The sequence below is a fragment of the Oncorhynchus keta genome, chromosome 37 (genome assembly GCF_023373465.1).
Source record: "Oncorhynchus keta strain PuntledgeMale-10-30-2019 chromosome 37, Oket_V2, whole genome shotgun sequence".
In the NCBI taxonomy this organism is placed as follows: Eukaryota; Metazoa; Chordata; class Actinopteri; order Salmoniformes; family Salmonidae; genus Oncorhynchus; species Oncorhynchus keta.
Genome location: NC_068457.1, coordinates 24,334,045 through 24,346,103, shown reverse-complemented (window position 1 = coordinate 24,346,103; position 12,059 = coordinate 24,334,045). Strand labels below are relative to the sequence as shown.

General features: G+C 40.1%; 1 pseudogene; it reads left to right on the top strand.

Annotated features, from left to right (window-relative positions):
• Window positions 1–4,425, top strand: part of LOC127916608 (thiamine transporter 1-like) — a 22,775-nt pseudogene extending 18,350 nt beyond the window's left edge.
• The last annotated feature ends 7,634 nt before the right edge of the window (window positions 4,426–12,059 follow it).

Here is a 12,059-nt window from a genome sequence, read left to right as displayed (position 1 = left end):
CCCAAGTTACTCTTCAATCCATCACCTGCTCAGCTTTCAAGGCTAGCAAAATATAATTTATTGATTCCAAATAGGCGCCTACCACCTAGGCACTCCTACAGATCTAAAAGGATTGGATAGATTTAAGCATTTTTCATCTGGCCTTTTCATAGGTTGTATGGAATTTATACAATTTACAGTATGTATTTTTTCTCAAGTTACTCTGGAAGTTTCTCAGTATACAGTTGAAGTCTGAAGCTTACATACACTTAGGTTAGAGTCAATAAAACTTGTTTTTCAACCACTCAAACAATTTTCTTGTTAACAAACTAGTTTTGGCAAGTCGATTAGGACATCTACTTTATGCATGACTCAAGTCATTTTTCCAAAAATTGTTTACAGACAGATTATTTCACTTATAATTCACTGTATCGCATTTCCAGTGGGTCAGAAGTTTACATACATTAATTTGACTGTGCCTTTTAAACAGCTTGGAAAATTCCAGAAAATTATATCATGGCTTTAGAAGCTTCTTATAGGCTAATTGACATAATTTGAGTCAATTGGAGGTTTACCTGTGGATGTATTTCAAGTCCTACCTTCAAACTCAGTGCCTCTTTGCTTGACATCATAGGAAAATCAAAAGAAATTAGCCAAGACCTCAGAAAAAAAATTGTAGACCTCTACAAGTCTGATTCATCATTGGGAGCAATTTCCAAATGCCTGTAGGTACCACATTCATCTGTACAAACAATAGTGTGCAAGTATAAACACCATTGGACCATGCAGCTGTCATACCGCTCAGGAAGGAGACGCGTTCTGTCTCCTAGAGATGAACGTACTTTGGTGCGAAAAGTGCAAATCAATCGCAGAACAACAGCAAAGGACCTTGTGGAGATGCTGGAGGAAACAGGTACACACGTATCTATATCCACAGTAAAACGAGTCCTATATCGACATAACCTGAAAGGGCGCTCAGCAAGGAAGAAGCCACTGCTCCAAAACCTACAGAAAAAGCCCAGACTACTGTTTGCAACTGCACATGTGGACAAAGATCGTACTTTTTGGAGAAATGTCCTCTGGTCTGATGAAACAAAAATAGAACTGTTTGGCCATAATGACCATCGTTAAGTTTGGAGGAAAATGGGGGAGGCTTTCGATCCAAAGAACACCTTCCCAACCGTGAAGCACAGGGGTGGCAGCAGCATGTTGTGGGGGTGCTTTGCTGCAGGAGGGACTGGCAGATTTCACAAAACAGATGGCATCATGAGGGAGGAAAATTATGTGGATATATTGAAGCAACATCTCAAGACATAAGCTATTTTGCCACAACTTTGGAATTATGCTTGGGGTCATTGTCCATTTGGAAGACCCATTAGCGACCAAGCTTTGACTTCCTGACTGAAGGACAACAAAGTCAAGGTATTGGAGTGGCCATTACAAAGCCCTGACCTCAATCCTATCGAAAATATGTTGGCAGAACTGAAAAAGAGTGTGCGAGAAATGAGGCCTACAAACCTGTCTCACCAGCTCTGTCAGGAGGAATGGGCCAAAATTCACCCAACTTATTGTGGGAAGCTTGTGGAAGGCTACCCGAAACGTTTGGCCCAAGTGAAACCATTTAAAGGCAATGCTACCAAATACTAATTGAGTGTTATTTGAGTGTTATTTGTTATTATGTTAGTTTCTCAGTATATATTTGTTCTCCAGTTATTCTGTTAGTTTCTCAGTATATATTTGTTCTCCAGATATTCTGTTAGTTTCTCAGTATATATTTGTTCTCCAGATATTCTGTTAGTTTCTCAGTATATATTTGTTATTGTGTTACTCTGGTAGTTTCTCAATATATATTTTTTTCCAGTTACTCTGGTAGTTTCTCAGTATATATTTGTTCTCCAGTTATTCTGTTAGTTTCTCAGTATATATTTGTTATTCTGTTAGTTTCTCAGTATATATTTGTTCTCCAGTTATTCTGTTAGTTTCTCAGTATATATTTGTTCTTATTTGTTATTCTCAGTATATATTTGTTCTCTCAGTATATATTTGTTCTCCAGTTATTCTGTTAGTTTCTCAGTATATATTTGTTTTCCAGATATTCTGTTAGTTTCTCAGTATATATTTATTTGTTATTCTGGTAGTTTCTCAGTATATATTTGTTCTCCAGTTATTCTGGTAGTTTCTCAGTATATATTTGTTCTCCAGATATTCTGGTAGTTTCTCAGTATATATTTGTTATTCTGTTAGTTTCTCAGTATATATTTGTTATTCTGTTAGTTTCTCAGTATATATTTGTTCTCCGGATATTCTGGTAGTTTCTCAGTATATATTTGTTATTCTGTTAGTTTCTCAGTATATATTTGTTCTCCAGTTATTCTGTTAGTTTCTCAGTATATATTTGTTCTCCAGATATTCTGGTAGTTTCTCAGTATATATTTGTTATTCTGGTAGTTTCTCAGTATATATTTGTTATTCTGTTAGTTTCTCAGTATATATTTGTTATTCTGTTAGTTTCTCAGTATATATTTGTTATTCTGTTAGTTTCTCAGTATATATTTGTTCTCCAGTTATTCTGTTAGTTTCTCAGTATATATTTGTTATTCTGTTAGTTTCTCAGTATATATTTGTTCTCCAGATATTCTGTTAGTTTCTCAGTATATATTTGTTCTCCAGATATTCTGTTAGTTTCTCAGTATATATTTGTTCTCCAGTTATTCTGTTAGTTTCTCAGTATATATTTGTTCTCCAGATATTCTGTTAGTTTCTCAGTATATATTTGTTCTCCAGATATTCTGTTAGTTTCTCAGTATATATTTGTTCTCCAGATATTCTGTTAGTTTCTCAGTATATATTTGTTCTCCAGATATTCTGTTCGTTTCTCAGTATATATTTGTTATTCTGTTAGTTTCTCAGTATATATTTGTTCTCCAGTTATTCTGTTAGTTTCTCAGTATATATTTGTTATTCTGTTAGTTTCTCAGTATATATTTGTTCTCCAGTTATTCTGTTAGTTTCTCAGTATATATTTGTTCTCCAGTTATTCTGGTAGTTTCTCAGTATATATTTGTTATTCTGGTAGTTTCTCAGTATATATTTGTTATTCTGGTAGTTTCTCAGTATATATTTGTTCTCCAGTTATTCTGGTAGTTTCTCAGTATATATTTGTTCTCCAGTTATTCTGGTAGTTTCTCAGTATACACTGCGTTCTGAAAAATTTCAGACCCCTTGACTTTTCTTGGGTATGACGCTACAAGCTTGGCACACCTCTATTTGGGGAGTTTCTCCCATTCTTCTCTGCAGATCCTCTCAAGCTCTATCAGATTGGATTGGGAGCGTTGCTGCACAGCTATTTTCAGGTCTCTCCAGAGATGTTCGATCGGGTTCAAGTCCGGGCTCTGGCTGTGCCACTCAAAGACATTCAGAGAATTGTCCCAAAGCCACTCTTGCGTTGTCTTGGCTGTGTGCTTTAGATTGTTGTCCTGTTTGAAGGTGAACCTTCACCCCATCTGAGGTCCTGAGTGATCTGGAGCAGCTTTTCATCAAGGATCTCTCTGTACTTTGCCGCTCATCTTTTCCTCGATCCTGACTAGTCTCCCAGTCCCTGCCACTGAAAAACATCCCCACCGCATGATGTTGCCACCACCATGCTTCATCGTAGGGATGGTGCCCGGTTTCCTCCAGATGTGACACTTGGCATTCTGGTCAAAGAGTTCAATCATGGTTTCATCAGACCAGATCATCTTGTTTCTCATGTTCTGAGTCTTTTAGGAGCCTTTGGTTAAGTCCAAGCGGGCTGTCATGTGCCTTTTACTGAGGAGGTGCTTCCATCTGGCTCCTCTACCATCAAGGCCTGATTGGTGGAGTGCTACAGAGATGGTTGTCCTTCTGGAAGTTTCTCCCATCTTCATAGAGGAACTCTGGAGCTCTGTCAGACTATCGGGTTCTTGGTCAGGGAGGTGACCAAGAACCCGATGGTCTGACAGAGCTCCATCTCTGCAGGACTCCACCAAGGCCCTTCTCCCTCGATTGCTTATACTCTAGTATTTTCTCAGTATATATTTGTTCTCCAGCTACTCTGGTTGTTTCTCAGTATATATATTTGTTCTTTAATTACTCTAGTAGTTTATCAGTATATGTTTGTTCTACAGTTACTTTAGTAGTTTCTCTATGTATTTGTTCTCCAGTTGCTCTGATCATTTCTCAGTATATATTGTTCTCTAGTTACTCTGGTAGTTACTCTGGTAGTTACTCTGGTAGTTACTCTGGTAGTTTCTCAGTGTCTTATGGATGTTTTTGTTATTCCCCTCCAGTTACTCTGAAAGCCTGCAGAACCTGCTGAGCTCCATCATGGTGTCCAACCCCCAGGAAAGACCCGACGTCAACTGGATCCTGGACCAGATACAGGACATGACATGTTCCAGCCCCAACACACAGACCAATATGGTATGATGCTCCTGATCGGGGAACCATGGCAAGCCTGGTTCCTCTCTGGTTCCCCTCTGGTTGCAACATCTGTGGGTGATGAACTTTGAACTTTATGACCTCTGGACTGTTGTAATGGCGACCCTGACCTCGTCGTTTTCCTCTAGTCTTAGAAGCTCAGGGGATCCTACCCCATACACACACCTGCTATTCTGCAGTTGAAACCATATAGACTTACGTCACAAGTCCTCACTGTCCTCTATATGCATGTGCAACAATATGCTTTGACACAGTGTCGGTCAACTCCACATCCAGCTCACCTTGGGGAAATTGAGATTTGGGTGGAGCCATTTTATGACTGCTAGTGAATAGGAAACCCCATGGGTTACACTACCATCAGACACTAGGGTTTTGAAGGGGGCCCCGGACCAGGAAAAGGACCTATGGTAAATTCCAAACAGACGGTTTCCATGGAAATGTACTCGGCCATATCTTATATCAGCTTCGAAGGGATTTGAATAACTTAATTCCAGACCTGGGTTCAATACATGAGTATTTGTTATTTAAATACTTTTTCTGTATATTTGAGTATTTTCAAATACACAGCTCAAATGTTATTTATTTATTTGAGTACTTGAATGGTTATTTGTAAAGACCAAATAGTCGACCAAATTGTATTTGAAAGTTTTTTCAAATACTATTTTCAAATACCTGGGTTAAATGCATGGGAGTGTATTTGAGTGTTTTAACATCATGTCCAAGTGTATTTCCAAATACATTCCAATATTCATCTACTTGTTTTTTCAAATATAGGTAATCTGATTGTTTTGAGATGTATCGAAAAGCAATTGAAATACCTGAAATAGTATTGTGAACCCAGGTCTGCTTGATTCATCGCTTGAACGTCTTTCAAGTCCATCGTAACTCTATTTATTTGTTATCATCACATAATGCTATACTGTAACAATTCTCTATTTTCCATTCATGACATGTTCATTTAGGCCTGTATGTGTTTGGCAATACCTCACAAGATTCTGTTTTGTGTCAATAGGAAGATAAGATAATCTGGTTTTAAGTCTCAGCAGGTTTTGCTCAGTTAACTCTCACTACAGTTGCTTGATAGGAACGTTTTAATGGTTTCTTTTTTAAAGCTGTTATTTGTGTGTGTCTATTTAAGGAGCAATGATTTATTTGTCCAATGTATATGCTATATGAACATGTTCTAAATAAGCAAATGAAGTTGGAATACAGATGTTATTGATGATTTCAGTGGAACAATGTAGAATGTACTGGAACTATAAATGGCTGTTGGCTATTTCGGACTGTTTGTAGCCTAATTCAGCCCATCCAGGAATTTGAGATATTGTGGTAAAATAATAGGGATTTGCATAATACTGTTAATACAACACTGAAGGCGTTGCTTGTTTCTCATAAGATTGATGTTTTATGGGCATTACTTTTCTTTTCTTTTTTACATTTGTGGTACATCTTAATTTGTTATGTATAAGAGGCCCTTTTCATGTACTTTTAGAGTTGTCTGAGGGCCTGACTTTCTAGATGTTGTCATGTGGCTTTTATTCCACTGGGAGCCGTGTCCTACACGTTGGTCAAAGCAGAGGGAGTCGGGGTCTCAAAAGGTTGTCTTAGTTTGGCCAGACCTGTAGATCTGAGGAAGACTCACTCAATATGTCAACATATGCAAAACCTCTACTCTGATAAACACCAGGGAATAAAATGGTACTGATTCTGATTTGTCCCTTCAATACATCCACATTCCATGGTAACATTACAGTTGCCAATACCTACCCTTGATGTTGATAAAAGGACAGGGCCAGCAGTTTTCATTGGAAATTAAAGTTCTATACTACAATTACATGTTCAAACTTGACTTATGGGATTGATGGCAGTGAAGAAAGGAGGATGAGCGTGATGCCAGAGAGAACCAGAAGGTGCCGCTGGAAGCTCAATGACAGAGGCATGGATAATGTGCAGAGTGCAGGCCAGAGAACCTGTAGCTTGTAGCTGTGTACACAGCCCTATACGTTGCCTTAAGTGTGTGTATGCACAGCCACAGTCTCGGATGGGCTGTGTGTGCGGACTACAAGGTATGAAACAATTATCAGAAACTGTTTACTGCGCCTGGTTTACAGCCCTGTGGCTCACTAGGGTCAAAGTGACATCGTACCTCACTCCTCATCCTAATCATTCTCAGACGGTCATAAACCTCACAGACATAACCCACAGCAGAAATGACTGACACAAGAAAACACACACTAACACTAGAGGAATTCATTACACTTTAATTAACGTTTTCCCCAACCAAATACACCCCCATACAGGAGGTCGGCCCACCCATAGTCCAGACTCCCTGGGACAGTATTCATTACACACAGACTGTGTTTACGGGTTGAGGAGCGGAGGAAAAGGACCCCCATTGGCCTAGCAGGTTGAGGAGGAGAGGGACCCTCCCCATTGGTCCATGACCTTTATATTCACCATCATCTGCCTGATGATGTCATGCAATACCAGTACAAGGTCAACACAATGCTGGTTCCATTTCAACATCCACCTTCCTATTCTTTTTCCTTTGTGAGTCCATAAAGGCCATGGACGTGTGTGTAAGTCTTGTCTAGGTGTGTTTTTGTGTTTCATTGTGAAGGTCTATTCCCAATACTGTAATTAGTCCCCCCCATCCCGTACTCAGAGTGGCGCTCACACCATAAACCATCTGGATGCTTTATTGATTTGGTGATGAATCAATTAGTGAATAATTTAATGAGCTGGGAATTATGGGTCAGTTCTGAACTGCTCCCACCCTGCACTGTTCCCAGGTCTCTCTAAATCATCATCACTTCATCACTACCTGCCTAGCCTAGTTGACTGTGTGGGGCTACTCTGGTGAGTGTGTGTGTGTAGTGGGGGTACTCTGGTGTGTGTGTGTGTGTGTGTGTGTGTGTGTGTGTGTGTGTGTGTGTGTGTGTGTGTGTGTGTGTGTGTGTGTGTGTGTGTGTGTGTGTGTGTGTGTGTGTGTGTGAGAGATGTGGGGATTGTGGTGTGTGTGTCCATGTGTGTCAGTTAAACAGTCCCTCTAACCTCAACAGTACATTACGTGAGTAGGCAATATGGCCAGGGTGTCCGATTTTATCTTTAAAGTGGGTGAAGCAGACTCTTTCTCCAACCAAAGCAGTAACACACCTGATATAACTAGTCAACGAATCATAGTCTTCAATCTAGACTTTATTAGTTGAATCAGATGTGTTGCTTCTTTGGCTGGAGAAAAGCCTGATCCCATAATGGCCCTATGAAAGACTGGACCAGATTGTTTCTGGACACTGGACAGGGTCCTACTCTCAAAGACGTTTAAATTGGCTCTGTTGCCCTGAGAGAGGAGAGTAGGAAACGAAAACATATGGACATTATGTCCAGCCCATTGAGTGTGTGAGTTATGACTTCCACTTATTGCAGCTAGGGGAGAATTTTTAAGAGCCGGCTTTTTGCATGCTCATTAATTCCGGGAAGTGTTTAGGTTAAAATGCATAATGAGTTCATTAAGGGGGATTGGCGTAATCAGGAAAGGTATCGGCTTAATTACTGGCGCCGCGCCAAGGCGAATGCTCTCCCTCTTCTCTTTCCCGGCCGGGTCCCTGAAACCTGTCCTGGCTGGTAGCAGTAGTGCTAGCGCTATCTAATTTAATTAAGTGTACAAAATGCTACGCACTAACGTCCCCACTGGGGGCAATTAGCAGGAGAGAGATTGAGAGATCCCTGCTGGGCATTTTACTCCCTGGCAGGAGATTCCCTATGGCAGTTAGCTGATTGCATTGATTATATTGATTTGTAACAGCTTTTCAGGTAATTCCATCTGCAAAGGTGAGAGCAACACGTTGGCCCGGAGACTCTTATTTTGATTCATTCCTTCTTTATTTGCCCCAGGGTTGTTCTGCCAAGTGATCAGATGAGAGTGTACCTCAATAAAACCTGAAACCCGGTCAGAACAGGTGGGATGTTATTGATGCTTTTAAAAAAACATCACAACTCTTTCAGCGCCTGGATAGGAATGTGCTGATGGAGGCAGGAAAGTGGCATCAACGGTCAAATGAGACAAATCCACATATACACACACACACACACACACACACACACACACACACACACACACACACACACACACACACACACACACACACACACACATAGCGGAATTACGCACACACACACACACACACACACACACACACACACACACACACACACACACACACACACACACACACACACACACACACACACACAACACACACACACACACACACACACATAGCGGAATTACGCATGCACTCACACACAAACACACACACACACACACACACACACACACACACACACACACACACAGGAATAGGTTTTACACACACACACACACGGTTGTAAGGAATTACAAAGAAACTAACTGTAATCCGTTACATTACCAGCAAAAATCTTATAACCAGATTACAGATACTTTTAAAAAAACAGATTATTACTTCGAGGATTACTTTTAAATTCAGACAGGATGTTTGCGGAAAAAATCTTTGACACTTTTCTGTTTTCTCTATGACATTCAGATCAGTATTGAAAAGGCGCAAGTTTAAGTTTGTTCCACTTGAGCGACTCTGGCCATAAATCAGAGACCACTATGATGACACACCAAATGTGTTTGATGGATCGTGGGAAAAGAGCAGGAATAGGTTTTTATAGGTTACAGTCCAAGCTGTGTCTTCCAATGGTGCGACTGCTGTCGGCATCCAAAGATTATCCAACTTGAATAAACGCTTGGAGGTCAGGATGACATCAGTGGTGTAGCTACTGCATACAGATATAAAACATATTTTATTGATATCTACCTTTTTGGCTCAATGATGTGAATCACAGTGTTGATCTCTCATTTAGCTATTTGAAAATAGTACAAACTGATTGAATGGTTGTTGAGGATGGCTGTATCCAAATCTAAATGTGTTTGAACCCAATAATGATTGAATGCAAGAAGTTCGAGCCAAAAACTATCAATCATTGTTTTTGAAACTAGTTGATAGCAAAACAATACTTTTAAAATGGAGGGTCAGTGTGGATCCCAGCCTACGGCCCATCCCCATACCAAAAAGTCCTTAACAGTGGGGCTATTCATTTTCCATTTCTCCAATCTAATTAATGCTGATACATGTTTTAAATCCATAGGCCTAATAGACAAACTTGTACTTTTTATTTAACCAGGCAAGTCAGTTAAGAACAAATTCTTACTTTCAATGACGGCCTAGGAACAGTGAACTGCCTGTTCAGGGGCAATAACAGCTCAGGGATATGAACTTGCAACCTTTCGGTTGCTAGTCCAACGCTCTAACCACTAGGCTACCCTGCCGTACACCTTTGATAGACTTAAAGGGGCAATATGTAGTTTCTATATCCTTCTAAAGCTGTCATCAAGGCAAAGGGTGGCTACTGAAGAATCTCAAATATAAAACATATTTTGATTTGTTTAACACTTTTTGGTTAGTACATGTTTCCATATGTGTTATTTCATAGTGTTGATGTCTTTATTATTATTCTACAATGTAGAAAATAGTACAAATAAAGAAAAGCCCTTGAATGAGTAGATGTATCCAAGCTTTTGACGAGTACTGTATATCCATAGATTCTTGAAGAATATAACTTATAAATGTCTCATGAGCTTAGTTCAACTGTCAAACTCCATGAGAACCCAAAAAATAACATTTTTCCCCTCCAATGTTTGCTAACATTGTCAATGTAAACAAACACTGTGTAGCCTCATAACATGGTCAAAACAATACTTTTAATATCATGGAGGGTCAGTCCTTGTAACTCTGTCTATTCATCTGAGAGTGGTTCCATTTCTCCAGGCCCATCCCCATACCAAAACAGTCCTTACATCCATAGCTCTGTCTATTCATCTGAGAGTGGTTCCATTTCTCCAGGCCCATCCCCACACCAAAACAGTCCTTACATCCATAGCTCTGTCTATTCATCTGAGAGTGGTTCCATTTCTCCAGGCCCATCCCCACACCAAAACAGTCCTTACATCCATAGCTCTGTCTATTCATCTGAGAGTGGTTCCATTTCTCCAGGCCCATCCCCATACCAAAACAGTCCTTACATCCATAGCTCTGTCTATTCATCTGAGAGTGGTTCCATTTCTCCAGGCCCATCCCCATACCAAAACAGTCCTTACATCCATAGCTCTGTCTATTCATCTGAGAGTGGTTCCATTTCTCCAGGCCCATCCCCATACCAAAACAGTCCTTACATCCATAGCTCTGTCTATTCATCTGAGAGTGGTTCCATTTCTCCAGGCCCATCCCTCAGCTTTTTACCAAAACAGAAGTGGGGTGACCGTTTTGTTATTGTTTGATCTGTGGATTATCAAGATATCAAAGTGTCACCAACAAAAAGTTGAACCATAGACCTATAGCAAATGCAGCATATGGCATTCATTTTTCACATGTAAATAGCACTTCTCAGTAGTGCTCAAAGCATGCCATTCCATGAGCGCAGCATTTATTTTTCAACTGGAATCAATGAGACCAATCAGTCCTCCATGACAACAAAATCATAAACAACATCAGTTACACTTACTGTAACATTTATTGGAATGACTGGAATTCTGATAGACTTTGGTTTATAATGTAAAGATATCATTTAAAGACATAACAAACCCATAAAGTAACATTTAACATCCATATATGGCCAGCTATGTACATTGATAACTAACTTTAACATTCATTTATCCTGCAATAGATGTGATTCAAATGGTAATGTACCTTTTTGTCTTCTAATGCCTCTTAAAGGGGAAAGTCATCTAAAAGTAACTGAATGTAATCAGATTATGTTACTGAGTTTGGGTAATCCTAAATTACTGATTACAATGTTGGACAGGTAACTAGTAACTGTAACAGATTACATTTAGAAAATAACATACCCAGCCCTGAACTCACATACTGTATAGCCATGTTGTTCTCACACACACCAATACCAACACCGGTCGTTCATGTACAACTATTTTGCTCTTTAAAAATGTGTCATATAGCTCATGAGACTATGTTGCAGCCTAATAACAGACCAGAGTTCCATGTTTGGTTGATTCTCTGAAACAGATGTGTTAGAGCTGGGCTTGGAACAAAAGCCTACACACCCGACCAGTAGTGGAGAGCGCAGGTTTAATTGGTGGATCAGGAGTTCATTTAAGCAGATTAGACGACATAGATGACAAGATACTCTAGCGGTGCACCGGTCGTTAGGGGCGACGGGGCGAGAGCCAATTAGCTGATTAAACCGCCCAGCACAGCCAACATGCAGCAGGCTGAGGGGAGGGGCCTGGTGATTGATGGCCGAGGAGGAGGGAGGGGGAGTGTTTGTGTAGCTTGTCAGAGAGTTGTCGCTGAATGAGTGAAATGTCTTCATCAATTTGGAGCCATTACCATGTCAAAAGGAGAGGATGGTGTTTAAAGCAGGGGAGGGGAGGAGAGGACGAGAGGAGCAATGTGTGCCGATCCGTACACTCACGGCTGCTCTGCGGATGATCAATCTGATACACACACACACACACACACACATTTCAATGTCATTTTCATCATCATCATCATCACGCATACACAAATCAAATGTTATTA